Genomic DNA, 21,269 nt, shown 5'->3' with positions numbered 1-21,269 from the left:
GCAATCCACTTGTTGCTACTTTAAACTCCGTAGTATATATTCAAGGCCAACTTCACATTCTAGCTTATTAAAAAGTCCATGGGGAATATATGATCCTTAAGGAATTTGCTCCCTTTCTAACTTACTCCTCTTCCCACATATTCTATATATTTGCCATCATTTTTTATGACTGCCTTTTATAAGTAAGTCATTCAAAAAAATACTTTTTCAAATTTTAATTAACCTTGTTGACTAATTTATGTGAGTATAACCTTTTTCCAAGGAGATTTTAAGCCTTGGAGGATGAAGACATGGATTTTTAATCATGGTGAAGTTCACATAACTGAGGAGAAAGCTAGATGCAGAGTTATTACATTAGTGAGACTAATGGGTTGGGCTCCACCACAACTGCAATATCTCACCCAGAAGTTTCTTCAAAGAAACATTCTCTAATATTCTGTTTAGGTAAGGAGAAGTCATATTAAAATCCAACACTCTACCTACTAGTTGTAGCATTTTTAGTTATAAGAATTCTGGAAGGTTTTTTCTCAGAAAATGATGTTAACTTTTGTCAAATGCTTTTTCTGTATCTATTGATTTGATCAAATAATTTTTACCCTATTGATAAAGGGTAGAAGTAGAAAAATGTTCACCTTTAGCCCAGAAGGCTGACCTATAGCTTGCATGGTTTCAGTGAGGATCAACCACATGCTGGTTGCTGCCTCCTTAAAGGGTTTCATGACTAGTTGTACATCTCACTGAAAGTTAATATTGAGCTGAATGATAAGCACAAGAGAAATCTTGTGAAAGTAGTTTTACAAATAAAAATTCAAAGAAGACTTACGATCTAATTAATAATCCCTTCATGTCCGGTACTCCTTGTGCACTAAGCATTAACTACTGATTTCACACAGCAAATGTGCAGTTCTTTCTGCCCATGGGACCTGTCTCTATGCTATAAAAAAAGCAACTTTTGCACCAAAAATGTCTCAAGAAGTGTTTCCTGACCGTTACCTTCTGCACCCACATCACTATGATAGGATTTTTAATGAATTTTTAAACTTTGTGTGGTATATCACACTTATTGATCTGCGTATATTAAACCAACCATCTTTGCATCCCAGGGATAAATCCTACTTGATCATTGAGGGTGATTCCTCCATTGTACTGTTGAATTCAGTTTTCTAAAATTTTGTTGAGAATTTTTGCATGTACAAATGCCTGAGTGGCTCAATCGGTTTAGTGTCCAACTTCAGCTCAGGTCATGATCTCACAGTTTGTGAGTTCAAGTCCCCATTGGACTCTCTGTTCTCAACGCAGAGTCTGCTTTGGATCCTCTGTCCCCAGCCCTTTCTGCCCCTCCCCAGCTCATTCTCTCTTTCTTAAAATAAACTTTAAAAAAAATTATTTTTTTTTGCATGTGTAGTCATCAGGGATATTGACCTATAGTTTTCTTGTAGTCTCCCTATCTGGCTTTGGTATCAGGGTAACGTTGGACTTGTAAAATGAGTTTGGGAGTGTTCTCTTCTCTTCAATTTTTTTGAGAAAGATATTTTTCCCCAGTAGCCACTAATACATGGGAATGAAGCTTATTGTCAGGAGTTTCTTAGACAGAGTCAAAGGTTTCTATAAATTCTAATACATTAATCCAAATAGTATTAAATACTATCTTTATCTTTAATAAAATACAAATTAATGAGGAATTAATAATGCATTTATTTTTAAATAATATTTAAATGTATTGTTGGATTTAGTTTGCTAATATTTGGTTGAGAATTTTTGTATTTGTGTTCATCAGAAATATTGGCCTGAACCTTTTGTAGCAACATGGATGGAACTGGAGAGTGTGATGCTAAGTGAAATAAGCCATACAGAGAAAGACAGATACCATATGGTTTCACTCTTATGTGGATCCTGAGAAACATAACAGAAACCCATGGGGGAGGGGAAGGAAAAAAAAAAAAAAAAGAGGTTAGAGTGGGAGAGAGCCAAAGCATTAGAGACTGTTAAAAACTGAGAACAAACTGAGGGTTGATGGGGGGTGGGAGGGAGGGCAGGGTGGGTGATGGGTATTGAGGAGGGCACCTTTTGGGATGAGCACTGGGTGTTGTATGGAAACCAATTTGACAGTAAATTTCATATATTAAAAAATAAAAAAATAAAAAAATAAATAAAAAAAAAAAAAAAAAAGAAATATTGGCCTGAAGTTGACTTCTTGGAATGAATAATTTAAACTGTCCCATTAGCTAGTCAAACAATATAAATGAGATACAATTCACAAGACCTATAGTTTGAAATAAGATTTAATATGTGAAACTAAGTTTTCACTCAGAAAATATTTTGTTTCATTTTTTTCACTCTTTTTGATTACAAGCTATGCTTCCAAATGTTTTTAAAGCTATAGACATAGAGCAATATGGCATACCCATGCCCACATTGAATAGGGACAAAGACATTCCAAATATATATGATAGTCTTTTAAAAAATAAAACTATAATTTGTGACACAAAGACTACATAACATTACTTCATTCACTCATCATGTATTTATTGGGCTATTATAATTTGCCATGTACCCTCTGAAAGCAGATGATTAAAACAGAGAAAGAAGGGATATATGGGAAAGTTTCATTTATTCAGTCAATTCACTTACTCCTTCATTCATTAAAAAAATTACATGACTATTACTATCATAACATGCTAGGCCCTGGGGGGGGGGGATGTAGACAAAGTCACTTCAGTCTTAAAACTTATATTCTAGAGGCAAGGGAAGGGGCAGACAACAAATACAATAAGTAAAGTATATTTTAGACGGCAATAATTTTCACAGAGTTAAATACATAGATAAAGGAAAATAGAAATGGGGAAGGTGGCACTTGTCAACATATAAAAGTGGCAAAGGAAGACCTTACTGAGAAATGTACATATAAGAAATATCAAAGGTGAGCAAGCAAGTCACATAGATATAGAATCATAATATTCCAGAGAGAAGAGAAAGTACAAACATCCTGAGAAAGAGATACAGCTGTGCGTTCAGAGAAGCTTAAGGTGGCTTGTATGGAGTAAGGCAGGAGGAAAGTAATAGAAGATGTCAAAGGAGTAAATAGATAACCAACATATGTACTGGCCTTCTGCCTGTATCCCAAGTGAGATGAAAAACTATCAGAGACTTGACAGCGGAGCAATGAAATGAACTAACTTTCTACTTAACAAGGTTACTTAGACTTTGGCCTTTAGAACATATTGAAGAGAAGCATGGGGCGAAAACAGAGAGACTGTTAGTGGGCTTTTAAAATGTAGGCTACAAAAGCGTGCTCAGATCAGCATGAAACGTGTTGAAAAAATATGTGGTCAGATTTGGAATATACTTTCAATGTGAAACTGCCCAGATTTGTTGATAAATTAGTTGTGAAATATGAAAGAGATGATGAAAAACGACTGAGATTTTTGGCCAAGCAACTAAAAAGACAAGAATCACCATAACTGCAATGAATATGGCTGTGGGATGAGGTTCTGGAGGCTGGAATGGGTGTGTGGAGAGAGATTCAGATTCAATTTTATACACGTTTGTTTTGAGATATCTATTAGACATTCAAGATAGATGCTGAGGAAGCAGTTTGAAATAGCAATCCATTGTTCAGTTGAGAAATCTAAAAGAGTTATACATTTGGGAATCATCATCACGTGGTCTACCTAAAGTCATGGAACTACTGAGATCACATAGGTGAGGATCAATAAAAGAAAAAGACACACACACAAAAAAAAGAAGCCTAAGAACAGAGTACTGTATTACCCAACATCAATAGGCTCTGTTCATGAAGACAAGCCTGCAAAGGAAACTCAAAAATAAATGAGCAGTGAGGTAGGAGGAAAACAGGAGAATGTGGCCCTGGAAAAGAAGGCAGTGCTTCAAAGATAAGATAGCAAAGTGTTACAAATACTTTCTCAAGTAAGAAGACTCAGATTTGATTATTGGATTTAGCAAATGCATGTTATCAGTGATTCTGACAAAGCTATTTTGTAGAGGTGGTTTGGGCAAAAGCCTGAGTGGAAAGGTTTGAAGGGGTAAGAAAGAAAGTAATTTAAAAAGTGAACATAAACAAAATATTCAAAGAGTACTACCCCAAAACAAGAATTCTTATTCTTTTTAAAAAAAATTTTTTTTAACATTTTATTCATTTTTGAGACAGAGAGAGACAGAGCATGAACGGGGGAAGGTCAGAGAAAGAGGGAGACAGAGAATCCGAAGCAGTCTCCAGGCTTGGAGTTGTCAGCACAGAGCCCGACGCGGGGCTGGAACTCACGGACCCTGAGATCACAACCTGAGCCGAAGTTGGACGCTCAACAGACAGAGCCACCCAGGCGCCCCAAGAATTCTTATTCTTTAAGTAGTAATATATAGGAAGAAGCTAGCGTTCTCATTTCAAAGTGATGATTAGTATAAAAGATATTCTGTGATATTACAATAATCCAACATGTTAAAAAAAAGTATTTGATTAGAGCTAATATGGTGTGGTGGATTGGCAACATGCATAATTGGAGGACATTATGCTTCAGCCAGTTCAGATAAAGATCAAATATATATTTTTATTTTTTTATCCATGTAGATTGACCTCCTGAACTTTATCCATAGTCCTCTAACATGAACTCTAGATTAAGAATCTTTGCTATAAAGGGAGATTGAACGGTATCTGGAGGGTGAACCCTCTCGGCAAGATGTGTTTTCTTTTTCTGAAGAGAATATCAGCAGCAGAGTGGGTAAGATCACATTTAGAGGAAAATCAAATTTAGAAAAAAAATCTCTGATTTAGGAGAAGAAGGGGAGAACTGTTGGAACTTTATCCTTGAATAGGAAAGTGGACTTAGGTGATCAAGTAGAAAGGTCAGTTTAGTGGAGCACAGACAGTACTAATAGAAAAAATAGGGGCAAGTGCAGTTTACACAAGTTCTCTTCAGATATAGTCAATTTTCTCTGTGAAGCAGGAAGCAAGGCAGATGGTGAACAATGGAGACTAGGGAGGAAGTGTTGGGGATTTGAAGATGGAGGACAGTAAGGAACATTTCAAAACAATGAAAGAGTTAAAGGACTAAAGGAATATCATGGGTCAGTATTAATGAATTGAAGTTGAGAAAAATCTTCAGGTTTCCATATTTTTCTTCAGCTAACTTAGGTTGCATGGAACTCAATGTGGCGTAGTTGAAGAAATGGATTTCATCAGTGTCATTTATTGGCAACCATCATTCAGTAATTTAGCCACGAAATACGCATTAAATATTTACCACCTGTTGGTAAGTCTTCTAAAAACTGGGCACACTATTATATACAAGATGATAAAGCCTTTGCTCTTACAGAGCTTATAAACTGGAGAAGAAAAATACAAAGAGACAACTTAGAAGTGTGATGATAGAGATGCTGGCAAAACAGGTCTTTACCTACTTTAGTAATGTAAATCTCACCTCGGGTTAGGGAAGACATCCCTGAGGAGATTACGCCTTTTCTAAAACCAAAAGATTGTGTAGTCATGTTTTATAAAAGATAAGATTAGGTTATATCAAATAAGTAAAGGAAAAATAAATTTTGTTATTTATTTATTTTATTTATTTTTAGAGAGAGAGAAAGAGAGCATGAGCACAGGAGAGGGGCAGAGGGAGAGAGAGAGAATCTTAAGAGCTTCCATGCTCAGCACAAAGCTTGATATAAGGCTCAATCCCAGGATGCTGGGATCAGGGCCGAAGCTGAAATGATGAGTCAAATGACTGAGCCACCCAGGTGCCCCTGTTTGTTTAATTTTAATTTCCTTCTAGAAGTTGCCATACTAGATCTTTTCGTCTAGCCAAACATTACATTTGATTTAATTATTCTTACAACTTATATAGAAATATAATAAATCTGGTGGTGTGCCTGGGTGTCTCGGTGGGTTGAGTGTCCAACTCTGGCTCAGGTCATGATCTCTCAGTTAATGGGTTCAAGCCCCCAGTCGGGCTCTGTGCTGACAGCTCAGAACCTGGAGCTTGCTTCAGATTCTGGGTCTTCCTCTCTCTCTGCCCCTCCCCTTCTCACCTTGTGTGTGTGTCTCTCTCCCTCAAAATAAATAAATAAATAAACACTAAAAAAAAAGAAATATAATAAATCCTCCATTTAATACTTATTTCTATGCAATCACTCAGATGAACCACCAGCTATTCACAATTACTTACCTCTTGCTTTTGATATATTCACCTCCGTCTTCATTAGGCTCTGAGGATGAGTGGATCAAAGTTTCTGCTTATGTGGAGTGTATGGTATCATAGTTACTCATGATTGGGTCCCTATAGAAAGTTTATCAGTTAAAAATTTCTGTCTTATATATATGATGTTTTCCATGCTTCTCATTTATTAGCCTACATATTGTCTGCCTCCTCCCACTAAATATAAAGAACAAAAAACCAAGTCTCTCTGTTTCTGTCTGTACTCTGAGTGCCTGGAACTCTTCTTGGCACGGTATCCTTAATATCTATTGAATGTAGAGTACAATGAGAGAATGAATGAGTAAATATCACTGAACATTGATGTTTGTGAATTCAGAATCAGCTATTGGTAGAATTGCCATTCATATCCCAGTTAAGATAAAAAAAATTTCTTTTGTAGAAGGAAAACAGAGTCCATTAAGAAGGACAAAGGCAAGTTTATACTCAATGTCTGCAGGAGTGTTTGTTTAGTTTATAGACTTGCTATAGAAGAGAAGGCTCTCTGATAGAGCTTAGTGAGTTTATGATACAAGCAAGCAGGTGTACAAGCATGAATAAGGCACTTTCTTCAAGGATCTACAGATTACTCATTCCTAGATGGCATCACTGATAATGTATCAATAATCTTCATTTATATAAGTAAATTGTAGAATTTCACAGAATCAGGACCATTAGCTTTTGCATAGCATGGCATTGCTAATATTATCTTTGTTTCCCTAACTATACTTGATATTGGTCAACCTAATTTTGTTAATATTATTTTCTTGGATTTGTTGTCTGCATGCATCTTTTTTTCCTCAAAATGATGTACTTATTCTGACTACTGAACATGTCCACATTTGTTTGCCTTTCTGGAAATATAAAGTAAGACTCTTGGTTGCAGTTTATTATGTCTCATTGTCCTATAAACAACTACTCCACTGCTCCACCTCTTAACATTCTCGAACCCATAACAAGATTATTTTTTTAATCTCCTGTGCATATGTGCCTACAGAGAGAAAGCAGTATGTCAGATTTCAAAGTGAATTAGTAAGCCAAGGTACTATCCTTGTCATTCTGTCTTGTTAAGAGTGCTTCATAACAAATGTTGTTTAAACTGCTTAAAAAAAATCTAAACATGACATCTCTAACAAGTCCAAATCTTGTAGCCATGGGGAAATTCGGACACTTCAGAAATACTTTCAAGTCTAGAGAAATGAAATATCCTTTTAGCAAACCGATGAGGAGTGCTATAAAATTATGGGAAACCAATAGATTACAAATGATTGACATATGATAGGGGAAGTAAATCTACCTGTCTCTCTATCTATCTATTTATATTTATATTTATGAATTTATGCCATATATATATGGCACTTAATTGCTATAGAATATGATATCATTAGTTACTACATATAACATAATTAAAATAATTAAGATGCATTTGTCTATATGTTCTGAAATTTATGCCATTTCAATCTATTATTGTAAAACATGCATTAAATTTTGCATCAGTATACAAACATCCCTGCTATAGGAATCCTGAACAAGCAGGATATAATTAAAAGAATAACATCAGAGCAGAAATGTAGGTGTTGTTGGATAACAATTATTTTGTCAGCTTAACACTTTGATGCTTTGAATTTGAAGGCCAAATTTAAGTTTTATCTGTAACAATGACATTTTTGTGTATTTTGAGCTAAATCATTGCTTAGGACACTGAATTTGCCGGTATGGGCTGAAAGTTATGGTAGCCCCTCAAGGGCAGTTTCTCTCAGGAAATCATTTCTTCATTGAAAAAACATAATAAAACAAATAAATGAGCTAATGAATGCTCAACCTTTGGTCTCATATTATTTCTTCCTTAAATGGTTCTTTATTTTAAAACCAAATACAAATGATAAAATTAGTAAAAATACTTGTCTAAATAACCTAGAGGAAAATAATTTCTTATGTGTGGAGAAATCATGATGTAAAAATAAAGCAGGTGGGGGCGCCTGGGTGGCTCAGTCGGTTAAGTGTCCGACTTCCGCTCAGGTCATGATCTCGAGGTCCATGAGTTCGAGCCCCATGTCGGGCTCTGTGCTGACAGCGCCGAGCCTGGAGCCTGTTTCAGATTCTGTGTCTCCCTCTCTCTCTGACCCTCCCCCGTTCATGCTCTGTCTCTCTCTGTTTCAAAAATAAATAAACGTTAAAAAAATTAAAAAAAAAATAAAGCAGGTGGATTAGAGAAGAAAAGGAAGCATAAACTAAAAATACAGGAAAGAAAAGTATGTTATAAAAAGAGTAAAATTGAGCAAGATAGAAATGAAGGAAACAAAAACAAGGCAATATATAAAATATGACCCCGTAAGCATTTTTAGTATTGCTAAAGAAATGCTTTTTTCTCCATAACGTGTTTGACTCTGCAGCTACACAAGTTTTCTTCACATCTGCTCTACTTGGAGCAAACTCTTTCAGAAGAAGGGAAAACCTAAGTAGGAAAACTCCTCTTTTGGCCCAAATTAGTCTAAAGCCCATTCCAAATCCCTGTCATACTGCCCTACCTCTCTTTTCCTCTTATCCCTTTGGTGTATTTCCTTTTCAATTGCAAAATAAACCTGAAGATCGTGCAGCGTTTTCTGAAATATTTCCGACTTATTTTGGCTACCCATCATGCTCCTTTCCAAGCTGGCAGAGAAATCACCATTATGGAAATATCACTTCAGGAATATGAGTTCTTTCACAAAGCCAGTAAGGAACTAAAGACAGTTAAACCCTTTGCAATCTGTTTCCACAAGTTCAGTAACCCTTGTTAGAAAGATGCTTATAATCATTCTGAATACTTTCAAACTAATAAAGAGCAGACTGCAATGGGACAATGTCTTGGATTGTAGTGATAGGCTTCCCTTAGTATTGTGGTGATCATGGACATGAAGGACACTTTAAATGTACCCTCACCTTCTTATGGAAAGATGGAGTTTCATTGTTCACTATCAAAGTACTGCTATTTTCCAAGCCCTGGGTCATCAAATGCAGAAACTATGTGAGATTTTATACAATACATTGACAGTGACAAAAGAGAAAGAACTGAATTTTAGAATATTATTTGAAGACACTGCACTTGTAAATCAATTTGGAAAGTTTTATTTTGAATACCCTCTCACTCTGGTTTATAATTTTTCTATTGTCATTAGATAACCATACTTTTTTATTATTCTCTATCAATTTACCAGCTAAATTTCTATTGGAAAACACATTAAAGTAGAACAGATGTGAATGGCATTTTGCTGTTTGGCCATCTGAAAGTGCTAGAGCAATGCTGACACCTAGTGGAAGAATAGCAACACTGACAAAAATGATGTGCCTATTCCACTTTCATAGACCCTCAGCGACTGGAACCTATGAAAAATAATTATAGTAATAACTAAAAAGCATTATCACTGAGATACTTTGACATATTAGACTATCTGTATTCTTTTAGATATGTGTGTGTGTTCATGAGCGGGTGTGTGTGTGTGCATTTGCAAACAAAACAAGTGGGGATGTGAGAATTATGATTATTCATTGAGACCATAGAGATTTAACTTAATTTGTCAGATAAGTAAGTTTTCAAATAATAGTATATAAAAATATAATATCCTTAACTTTACTCTTGGTATTTTCTATCTTTGTCAGGGAGTGAGATCAATTTAAGACCCTCAAAATCAGCTAAGTTCAACATAGAAGAATATTGAAGAACCCCTTCTTATCTGAATCATTAAACTTCCCTGTATGCCTTTTAGAGGTAGTTCTGTTAAACGAAAAAGCTGTGTCTTCCAGAGTCTGAAAATAAGTATACAAATGTGATGCCAACTCCTCAGGCGTAGGAAGAAAGGTTTTATTTTTCTATCTTCCCAATACATAGAACTTGGAAACCAGTAAGGTGTTCGGCAAATTATTGATACATATGTTGGTATGTGTGTGGTTGAGATCACTGCTCTAAGAGGCTTTGTAAAATATTTGTATTGTAAAATATCACAACATCTGTACATTTTAAGTAAATATAAATTATATGAAGTTCTCTGTATTAGTGTGATATGTATAAAGGATAGTCAAAGACTGTATTTTCATTCCTTCACAAACATCAGATTTCTTGAAATTTGTCTGATTTTAACTACAGAATCTCATAATGTTATTCAGTTGTGACATGTTTTAATGACAGAATAATGAAAGATCAGAGTTCATATAGATGTGGTAAATTTTATTTATTTTAATGGTATTTTGAATTTTATTTGTTTTGTTATAAATAATCATATCTAAATATTAAAGAAACCACATTCTGAGGAATTTTCAGGGTAAATTCCTAGGAAATTTCTAATGTTATTTGGTATCAGGAATTAATTGTGAATTTTTGGCTATTCATATCCATCTTCTGTATTACAGAATACAGTTATGTTATTTAAATAACTAAAAAAAAAATGTAGGTAACTATATCTCCACAGTAGTGACATACTAGATATCTATGAAACCCCAGCTGGATGGTTCCACCCTCCCCCCATCTTAGAGTCTTGAATGGTCTCTTCCTTTTATATAAGACTAAGGTTGAACTCTGACAAACCATGTGAGGGCTTTTATCACATGGCCCCTACCTTCTCTCCAACCTCCTAAAACTCCCCAGCCCTACACACACCACGGTTCAGCTCACAGAGAGCTCCATTCTTCAAACTGCTCCGTCTCCTGCGCTACATTTGTCCTATTGCTTTATCTGTGCTCGACGTTTCTCTATATGTTGGGCCAAGTCCAGGGTTCATGTGGTAGAGAGGGAAGGAACATTGATGTCAACTCAAAACAAAACCAAGTTCCAACCCTGGTTCTTACCATTGATGGCTTTTCATAAGTAATGTGTTATTATTATATCTCAATATCCTCAATGTTTAGATTGCTGAACCAGAAATAGTATATGTAAAGGGATTGGCAGAAAATAAATGCTAAATAAATATGCTAAATAATTTTATCCTTTGAAAAACTTGTTTCAAAGTAACTTTCTTTGTAAAACCATTCTTGAGTGGGCCAGGCGTGTTAAATATATTTGCCACACATCTATTATGGCAATTTTCACATTATATCACGACCCATGATTCTCAATTTTTTTTTCCCCAGCCTGGATCTGAGCTCTAGGATTGTATCTCTAACCACTAAGCAACACTCCCGATATAGTTAAATAAGTACATCAATCTTAAAATTTCCAAACCCAATTATTCAATCTCCCCTTCAAGACATTCTCATCTCACAATTTATCTGTTTAATAAATGGGTTCATCATTCATTCCATTGCTTAGTCCAAAATTCTATTTTCCCTTAAGCTCCACAAGCATTCCAACACAAAATCCTTTCTGTTTTATCATTTTTATCTCTAAACTTACCTTCATAAGCTCTCTCCAAGTCATCATCAGCTCTTGACTAGACTTTTGTACCAAACTCTTAACTCTTCTCTTTACCTGCACATTGTCTACCTTTAGTCGAAACAACCCACCCAAATGCTCATGGCTATGCTTCTGCATAAATTATAGGACTCATACCAGTATTTAGCCATTCACTAGAATAATATCCATATTTCTGATTCTAGGAGGTAAGGTGAACATGATCTATTTTCCCTCCTTTTCTGCACTTGTATCTGGTCAGACTCTCCCTTATTCACCACAATTGAGCTGAAACAGTCTTTTCAATGTTCCTTAGATATGAGTCTTATTCTGTTCGGACTGCTAAAGCAGAACAACAGATTGAATGGCTCAAAGCGCAATTTATTTCTCACAGTTTCGAAGGCCGGGAAGTCCAAGGGTAAAGCATCAGCAGATTCAGTGCTTGGTAAGAGCCTGCCTGTTTCCTGGTGCATAGTCTCAACTGTGTCATCACATGGCAGTAGGGGTGTGGGAGCTCTTGGGAGTCTCTTTTATGAGGGCACTAATCTCATTCCTGAGTGCTGTAGCATCATGAATTAATCACCTCTCAAAGGCCCCATCTCCTAATATCACGTTGGGGATTAGGATTTAACATAAGAACCTGGGGCGAAGGGGCACAATATTCAGTCTATAGCAGTAGTCAATTTCATACCCAATTTGGCCTTTGAATATGTTATTCCTTTTGGCTAAATCATTTTCCCACAAATATTCACCAAGTTTTTTCCCCCTCATTTCTCTGCTCAAATGGAAATGAGAAATCATTGTCTGTCACATCATCTTAAAAACACCTGAATCTATTTCACTTATTTACTTATGACTTCAGTGTTTTTAAGCATTCCTACCCTTAAAATATAATGTCCTTAAGGAAAGTGCCTTGAAAATTCATCCAATACCATATTCCTACTGGTTAACAGATATTAGGTATTTAAAAAGATAAACTGTCTTCTCCTTTACTCTCTTCACCAGCACAGTGAATGGAGTTAATACTCCACATTTTGGAGTATTAACACTGGTAATGAACTGCACTTATAACAGAATGAATTATAACAATAATATAAGAAAATGTTAATAGTGGATTACAATTATTAAAGGGACCACAGCTTTACTTTGCCTCTCACTGAGCTTAAAACAGATGAATCACAACATAAGTCTACATGAACTTTGAAACAAGCCTCGCACACTCATTCTCCACAGAGCTTCCAATTTTTAATGTTGAATAACAAACACTCATTTATAGATTGCAATCATCCCACACCCTATTCACTTATTTTTTCTATTGTTCCCATTTTGAGTCCTGCGCCTTTCACTTCCCAAGTCTTGGACCAGTATTTCCTTACATGATGTGTTCCATTAACTTTCTTTTAAATTATTTTTTTAAGTTTATTTATTTGTTTTGAGAGAGACAGAGAGGCAGAGAGAGTATCTCAAGCAGGCTCTGTGCTGTCAGCACAGACCCCAGCATAGGGCTGATCCCATGAACCATGAGATCGTGACCTGAGCCAAAATCAAGAGTCAGATGCTTAACCAGCTGAGGCACCCAGGTACCCCATTCCTATGGCTTTCAATCAGGTATTTTTATCTGCTTTCTGACTCCTGTCATTTAACTCCCAATTAAGAAATCCAAGACGTATATTTACCAGACTATTTTCCTTCATTTCAATACACTTTTGATATGTTTGTTCATCTTGAGGCTAAAGATTCTCATCTTGACCTGTGGTCAAGCAGTCTTTGCAGTGGCTCTTGTCATTTCAGCAGATGATGTGGAAAACAATACACTTTTTGTTATGGTTTTTATTTATATTTCTCTAGTTTAATGAAGAACCCAGCAGGAAAGGTATAGCTAGAGTGGAGAAAGAGCACATCATAGTGGTAAGAGTTTAAGCCCTGACATTAAATACAACTAAATTGGAATTCCAGATTTTTATCAATTGCTAGCTTTGTGACTTTGAACAAATTACTTAAATCTTCTAGGCCTCAGTTTCTTCATTGGTAAAAGGTAAATAATATATTCATAATGTTATACATTAAATTAGAACAACTCTGTATTGTCAGTGTTATAACATCAATATTATAGCCTGTTGTTACAGGTTAAATGACAAAAATATATCATAAATGTATAGTATAGTATAATGTCTGGAATATACTATACACACAACTAAAGTTGGATAGGGTTATTTAAATTTCCTTGAGTTTGACCTTACTTTTTATATTAGAAAATATATCAAAATATGTTTTTAAAATATATGTCATCAAAAATATTCCCATTATTTCACTTGTTTAATATCACAGAAGTTAATAACATTTTCAAAATGTTAACAGATTTCATGTTTATTATATTACTCTATCTTAACCAACTCATGAGATAAGCAAGGTACATATTAGCATGCCTTTTAAAGTCAACAAGTATACATATTATTAAATTCCACTTATGAGTGAAATCACATGGTATTTGTCTTTCTCAGTATGAGTTTTCACTCAACACAATATCTTCTAATTGTCTCAACTGGCACAATGTCATCTATTTTATGGCTGTACAATATTCCATTCTATATTTACACTGCATCTTCCTTATCCATCTGTCTGTTGATGGGCACTTAGGTTGTCTTTTTGTTTTGTTGATGGTTTCTTTCACTGTGCAAAAGCTTTTCATTTTGATGTGGTCCCAATAGTTTATTTTCACTTTTGTTTCCCTTGCCTTAGGACACCTACCTAGAAAAATGTTACTACAGCCAATGTCAAAGAAATTACTGCCTGTGTTCTCTTCTAGGATTTTTATGGTTTCAGATCTCACATTTAGGTCTTTAATCCATTCTGAGTTTATTTCTGTGTACGGTGTTAGAAAATGGTCCAGTTTTATTTTGTGAATGTAGCTGTCTAATTTCCCCAGCTTCATTTATAAAGTGACTATATTTTTCCCATTGCATATTCTTGCCTCCTTTATTAATTGACCATATAATGGTGGGTTTATTTCTGGGTTCTCTATTCTGTTGTACACCTGAAACAATGTAGCATTCTGTGTCAGCTATACTCAGATTTAAAAATAATAAAAATAATAAAAAGGTTAGAAGATTAGAAGTATTTAGAATTATTAGATGTATTTAGAATACACTCAAAACAGGAAACAAATGAGGTTAATGAGTATAGACAGGCTTAAGAAACCTTCATTTCTCATACAAAATCAAGACTAGAACCAAAATTTTCTGTAGTCTAGCAGCGTATCTTGTTAGAGTCTTACAGTATATCTCATTAAAACAAAACAAAACAAAACAAAACAAAACAAAACAACAAAAACAAAACAAAAACAAAACAAAAAAAACATCTGTGACCTCTTTTGACAAACAAGATAATATTTATTAAGCACTTATTCTTTCAGGCACTACTCTGTATAATTTCAATATTTTAACTCATTTATTCTCACAAAACCTAACTTGTGAAGAAACTTGTTTTATTATTCTCATTTTACAGGTTGAGACTCTCTAGAAGTGCAGTAGTTTGCCCAAGGTCATAGAGCCAATACGAAGATAATAAGAGATTTGAGCCAAATACTCCAACTGTGAATTCAAACTTTTAGGTATTGTGCTCTGTGGCTTATCATAAACCCATGGAAATTTTATTTCCCACGCTAGCATTATTTGAAATTAAAAATTAAATAATAGGACTAAAACCCAAGCATCGACTCATTTGGCAGGCTACCACAAAAACAAAACAGTGATAATTTAAAATAAGCTCTCTCACATTGCTTGTGCAAACTATGAGTTTATGATTATGGCCCCCATTTGAGAACTGCTCATTTACAGAGCTGTGGTACGCTTACATACAAGGCTATCTTTAAGAGCAGCTAAGTGTTATCTGCATTTACATAGTGGCAATTACTAACTACAATCGCCTGCAGTAATTCAAATGCAGCTGCAGGATTAGCTCACGACTACAAAACCACTAAACCCAGGTCTTCCTTCACACAGGGGCTTAGAAAACAAAGAATTCAGTGAATACTCTGGAGGTGTCTGGCATGTGTTGTTGTCTAGAAAAGAAAGGATAGAAATGTTGCTGTATGAAGTAGGGCCATTCTATAAATCAAATGAGTTACCCTTTGGGGTTTGAATTGCATAATTCATAAAAGCGTTCTCTGAGAACTAACCTGGCAGGAATGAAAATATGCTGTAGTCTGACAACCAGTAGCCCCAACTCATACAATGCATGGTACTGACAGGAATTAGAAAAAGGTGATTACTAAGTGTGTATAAAATGACTATTAATCATATTAATTTTAGCTCAGTTTTGAGAGTTCTTAAGTGCCTTATAGGCAATTTTACTTAATGCTCTCAACTACCCATACAAGATGACATCCACAAGATGACCAAAGATGACCGAAATGAGTAAACGGTACGTCAGCCTTGAGACCTTAAGAGTTTATATTGTACTTGAATACATTCAGTAAGAGCTTGAAGTAACTGTTTTTAATTTAATTGTTAGTTATTTTGCATTCCTGGGTGTTTATGGTCTTTTATGCAGTCAATCAATAAGAACATTCTAAGTATACAACATTAAGAAATCTAAACAATCCAAAGTACGGAAAGATCAGAATTCCTAGAGTAACAAATTGGGAACAAATATTAGTTTCTGTGGGAATATGTATACATTATATATATGCTATTGGGAATCCCAATATTTAGTAGGATAACCAGGAAGGCTGTGAATGTATCCATGTAATCTATAGGTAGTTTTTGGATTTTTAAGTTATGCATGGTCAAAATCAGTAAACAGAGAAAGAATATATTCTGCATGCAGATAAAATAGATCATACATGTTGTAGTTAGTACCTATCTGGTGAGATGTGAAATGCTCAACTGACGGAGAAAAAAAAAAAAGATAGTATATCCAAGGAGAAAAAAAAAAAATTCCTGTCTGGATGCAAGAAAATTTTCATACTAATACATGTAATGTATGATTCCCTAATTTTCAAACACAGAAATTTGAGCCAAAGAAATAAAAAAAAAAGCCTTTGAGTATGTTTCTGCTTTCTTAACGTTTGTAAAATATCAATGAACGAAAAAAGCTTTGGAGACTGGCAAATAATTAAAATTCCACTTCTTTAATAAGTGTAGTTCATGATATTGGAAAAATAATTAAAACTTCTTGAGCCTCAGTATCTTCACCCCTAAAATGGAGATGATATTAACTCCCTTAGAAAGCTGCATATGGATGAAATAAAAATAAAATGTTATGTTATAAAAAGGGCCTACAGTAAATCATCAGTATTTTTTTTTCCTGCTTCCTGTTCTAAGAGTTGAGTTGACAGGATAGAAAAAGGATTACAAAATGTTCCCTAAGAAATTAATGAAACTTGACAGCTTCTTCATGGTTGAAGCTATATGAGATTTCTAAATGGATAAAATTAAACATAGTTCCTCAGTTCCTTTTTTCTCTGAAAGAAGATCAACCCTTTTCTCTCCAACAAAGTCTAGATAGAGCATTTGGAACATTTATACTGAGATCTGAGAGACTAAGAGTAGTTATATCTTACTTTAAAAACATACTTCTGGCATGATGCATCTGGGCAACAATTACATTCTTATACACCAACGTACAAAAGCATGTTTAAAGAAAATAAAACAATGAAAAAATATAGTTTAGTTCAATTGTTCAAGGTCTGATGACTGATGAATGTTGAAGCCAAGTAAAACCTAGTGTTTCCTGTTTCAGACCCTTAACTCTTACCTATCATACTTTATTTTTTTATTTATTTTATTTTATTTTATTTTATTTTATTTTATTTTATTTTAATTTTATACAGAGCGCGAGCAGGGGAGGAACAGAGAGAGGGAGACACAGAACCCGAGACAGGCTCCAGGCTCCGAGCTGTCAGCACAGGGCCGGAAGCCAGGCTCAGACTCACAAACCATGAGATCATGACCTGAGCCAAAGTCATGCCGTTACCTGACTGAGTCACCCAGGCACCCCTTACCTATCATACTTATTGTATAGGCTAGGTGGAATTAATCACCTGTATGTTTTATTTTCCTCTATCCCTAACATGCAACTTTATCCCTTACATGAGGCTGTGCTACGTCATATCATCAGCAGCAATGAGTTGAGAAAGAAAGGCTAGTGTTTCCAAGCTGCATTCGGTAGGACCATACAGATACCAATTTTCCTGTGATTTTTGGTGAAAAACTTGTCCCAATCCAAAATTACAGGTATTAAAATCTGACCTGAGTTGACATAAAGCTATCTAGAGATTTTACTTATCTCACTGGTATGAAATGTCTATTTTGTTTTTCTGTGTAGCATGGATGTTTGATAAGAGTACTGCTTATAACAACACTGAACCTATTATTTCCAAAAAGAAATGTTTTTAAAAATTCTGAATTCAAGAACACATTTAGTACCGAGATTTTAGGTAAAGATCCATACTATAGTTTGGATGTTCTGAAAAGGAGGAGAGAATTTCCCTGTGAACTGTTCCACTTTCTAATAATTCACATTCTTTGAATGTGAAGGAGGTTTTTACTTGACAGCTCTTTCTTAAACATTAACCCCCACTCCCTTGGCCATGCTTTTGCTCCCTCTATCGCGCGCGCGCACACACACACACACACACCTGGCTTGCCATCTATCTATCTATCTACCTATATATCATCATCTATCATCTATCTATCTTCATCATCATTTATTTTCTTTCTATTCTTTGTCTCATTTATTGGAATATAATCTTATAAAAATAGACTTTTTTTGATGTTCTCCACTGCTGTAATGACAAAAGCAAGAGACATATAATTGACAAGTGATAATAATTGGAGTGCATAAAAGGAATTAAAGTAGCTTGTATGTCTAATTCATTTGTATTTTTTTATTTAAAAATTTTTTTTTAATCTTTATTTATTTTTGAGAGAGAGACAGAGACAGAGCATGAGCAGGGGAGGAACAGAGAAAGAAGCAGACACAGAATCTGAAGCAGGATCCAGGCTCCAAGCTGTCAGCACAGAGCCCGACATGTGGCTCAAACCTATGAACTGCGAGATCATGACCTGAGCCAAAGTCGGACGCTTAGCCAACTGAGCCACCTAGGTGCCCCTAATCCATTTGTATTTTTAAAAATCTTTCAATACTAAGATTTAAAATTGTCGCTATTAGCTGAAAAAGAATAATTACTTCAAGTTATATGGGAAACTTTTTCAAATATCAGAACCTTAAATTAATAGCCATTTCATCTGAGCTTTACCATGTTTTTCCTATAGACTAGTCAGAAAGTAATATGTCCTTTCTTAAATATGATTATTGATATATAGCTGATGTATCATATACTGGAAATATTTAAAGTGTAAAGTCTGTAAAGTGTTGATAATGTGAATACACTTCTGAACCATATGAACCATGAGCACAATTAAGATAATGAACATGTCATTATGCCAAAAGTTTCCTTTTGCCTCTCTGTAATATTTCCTTCCTCTCCTTCCTGCATCATACCTCCCTGCCACCCACATACATCCCCAGGAAAAATTCAACCTTCTTTCTGTCACTAAAGATTTCTTTGCAATTTTTAGAATGTCCTGTGAGTGGAATGTATATGCAAAATTTGTCTGATTTTAATTTAGCATAATGATTTTGACATTCACCTACCCATGTTATTGCATGTATAAATAGCTCATTCTGTTTTGCTGCTGAGTTGTATTTCAGTGTTGGATATAACACAATTTGTGTATCAAGTCATCTGATGATGAACATGCTCTATTTACTGAAATGATTGTATTTTTGTGTGTGCATGTGTTTTGTCTATCAGTATGGTATATTACATTGATTTGCAATCATTAAACTGACCTAGCATTCCTCAGCTATGTTCCACTTAGTGTTGATGTATTATTCTTTTCATAAGTTGCTGCATTCATTTTTTATTTTTAAAGAATTATTGAATTTATGTTCATAACAGATATTGGCCAGTGCTTTGATTTTTCTGCAAAGTCTTTGCTTCTGTATTGTGTCAAGGTAATTGGTCTTATTTTTCCTTTAAATTTTTGGTAAAACTTGTGAATAAAGCCAGCTGACTTGAAGTTTCCTTTCTGAGAATATTTTAAACTACAAACTCATTTTATTTTAAATAGAAGTAAAAATATCTTATAATCCATTTCTCCTTAAGTGGGTTTTACTAGTATGTGTCTCTTTTGGAATTTTCCTACTTAATATATCGTTGAAGTTTCAGGTATGAATTTTTTAATAATATCCCTTTACTATACTTTTATTTTTTTAATCTTTATTTATTTTTGAGAGAGAGAGAGATAGAGCATGAGCCAGGAAGAGGCAGAAAGAGAGGGAGACACAGTATCTGAAGTAGGCTCCAGGCTCTGAGCTGTCAGCACAGAGCCCGATGCAGGCCTTAAACCCACAACTGTGAGATCATGACCTGAATAGAAGTCTAACACTTAAGCGACTGAGCCACCCAAGCATCCCTCCTTTACTATACTTTTAATATCTGTTGTGATGACTCCTGTCTCATTCCTGATTTTGTAATTTGTTTCCTCTCTGTTTTAGCCTGTTCAAGAGTTTATCAATATTATTTTTTTGAGGCTAATCAATATTATTGAACTTCAAAAAGAAACCTATTTGGTTTCTTTGTTTTTTCTAGTCTTTTTTTCTGTTGATTTTGTTGGTTTCCATTCTGACATTATTTCCTTTCTTGTGCTTTGGGTTTCACTTGCTCTTCTTTTTATGGTTTATTAAATGGAATCTGGGGCGCCTGGGTGGCTCAGTCGGTTGAGCGTCCGACTTCAGCCCAGGTCATGATCTCGCGGTCCATGGGTTCGAGCCCCGCATCAGGCTCTGTGCTGACAGCTCGGAGCCCGGAGCCTGTTTCAGATTCTGTGTCTCCTTCTCTCTGACCCTCCCCTGTTCATGTCTGTCTCTCTCTGTCTCAAAAAATAAACATTAAAAAAAAATAAAAAAATAAAAAAATATATACATTGATGATAAATTAAAAAAAAAATGGAATCTGAGGTTGTTAATTTGAGACTTTTCTCCTGAAATGAGTATTTAGTGCTCTAATATTGTCTCTACTATTTAACTGTATATCACTAGTATTGATGCCATGTTTTCATTTTCTAATTTACCTTTTAATTACATCTTGAACCCATAAAATATTTTGTACTGTATTATCTTGTTCCCAAATATTTGGAGGTTTACCAAGTATCATTCTATTAATTTCTAATTTGATTCAGTTTTATCAGAGGACAGACTTTGTATGATTCGATGACCTTTATACTGACTTGACACTTGTGTTGTGATTCAAAAAATGTTCTCACTTGGTAAATCTTTCACAAGCTCTGTAAAAATAATGTTATTGTTCTGTCATTTGGTGGAATGTTCTATAAATGTTAATTAGGTCAAGTGGATTGATGGAATTGCTCTTTTATAGCCATACATATAGCCATACAAAATCTTTTATAACCATACTTATTTTTTGCTACATATTCTGACAATTATTTTAAGATGGATGCTGAATACACGAAACACATTTGTGAATTAGATTATTTCATCTTACAGTTTTGCCAGTTTCTGCTTCATAGATTTTGAAACTTTGTTATTGGGTGCATAATATTTTGCTATAGTTTCTTAATAAATTGGTTCCTTTATCATTATGAAATACTCTTTAGTGCTCATAACATTCTTTGCTC

This window comes from Panthera tigris, chromosome B1 (assembly GCF_018350195.1).
Source record: "Panthera tigris isolate Pti1 chromosome B1, P.tigris_Pti1_mat1.1, whole genome shotgun sequence".
In the NCBI taxonomy this organism is placed as follows: domain Eukaryota; kingdom Metazoa; phylum Chordata; class Mammalia; order Carnivora; family Felidae; genus Panthera; species Panthera tigris.
Note: the sequence above shows the minus strand (reverse complement) of the source record.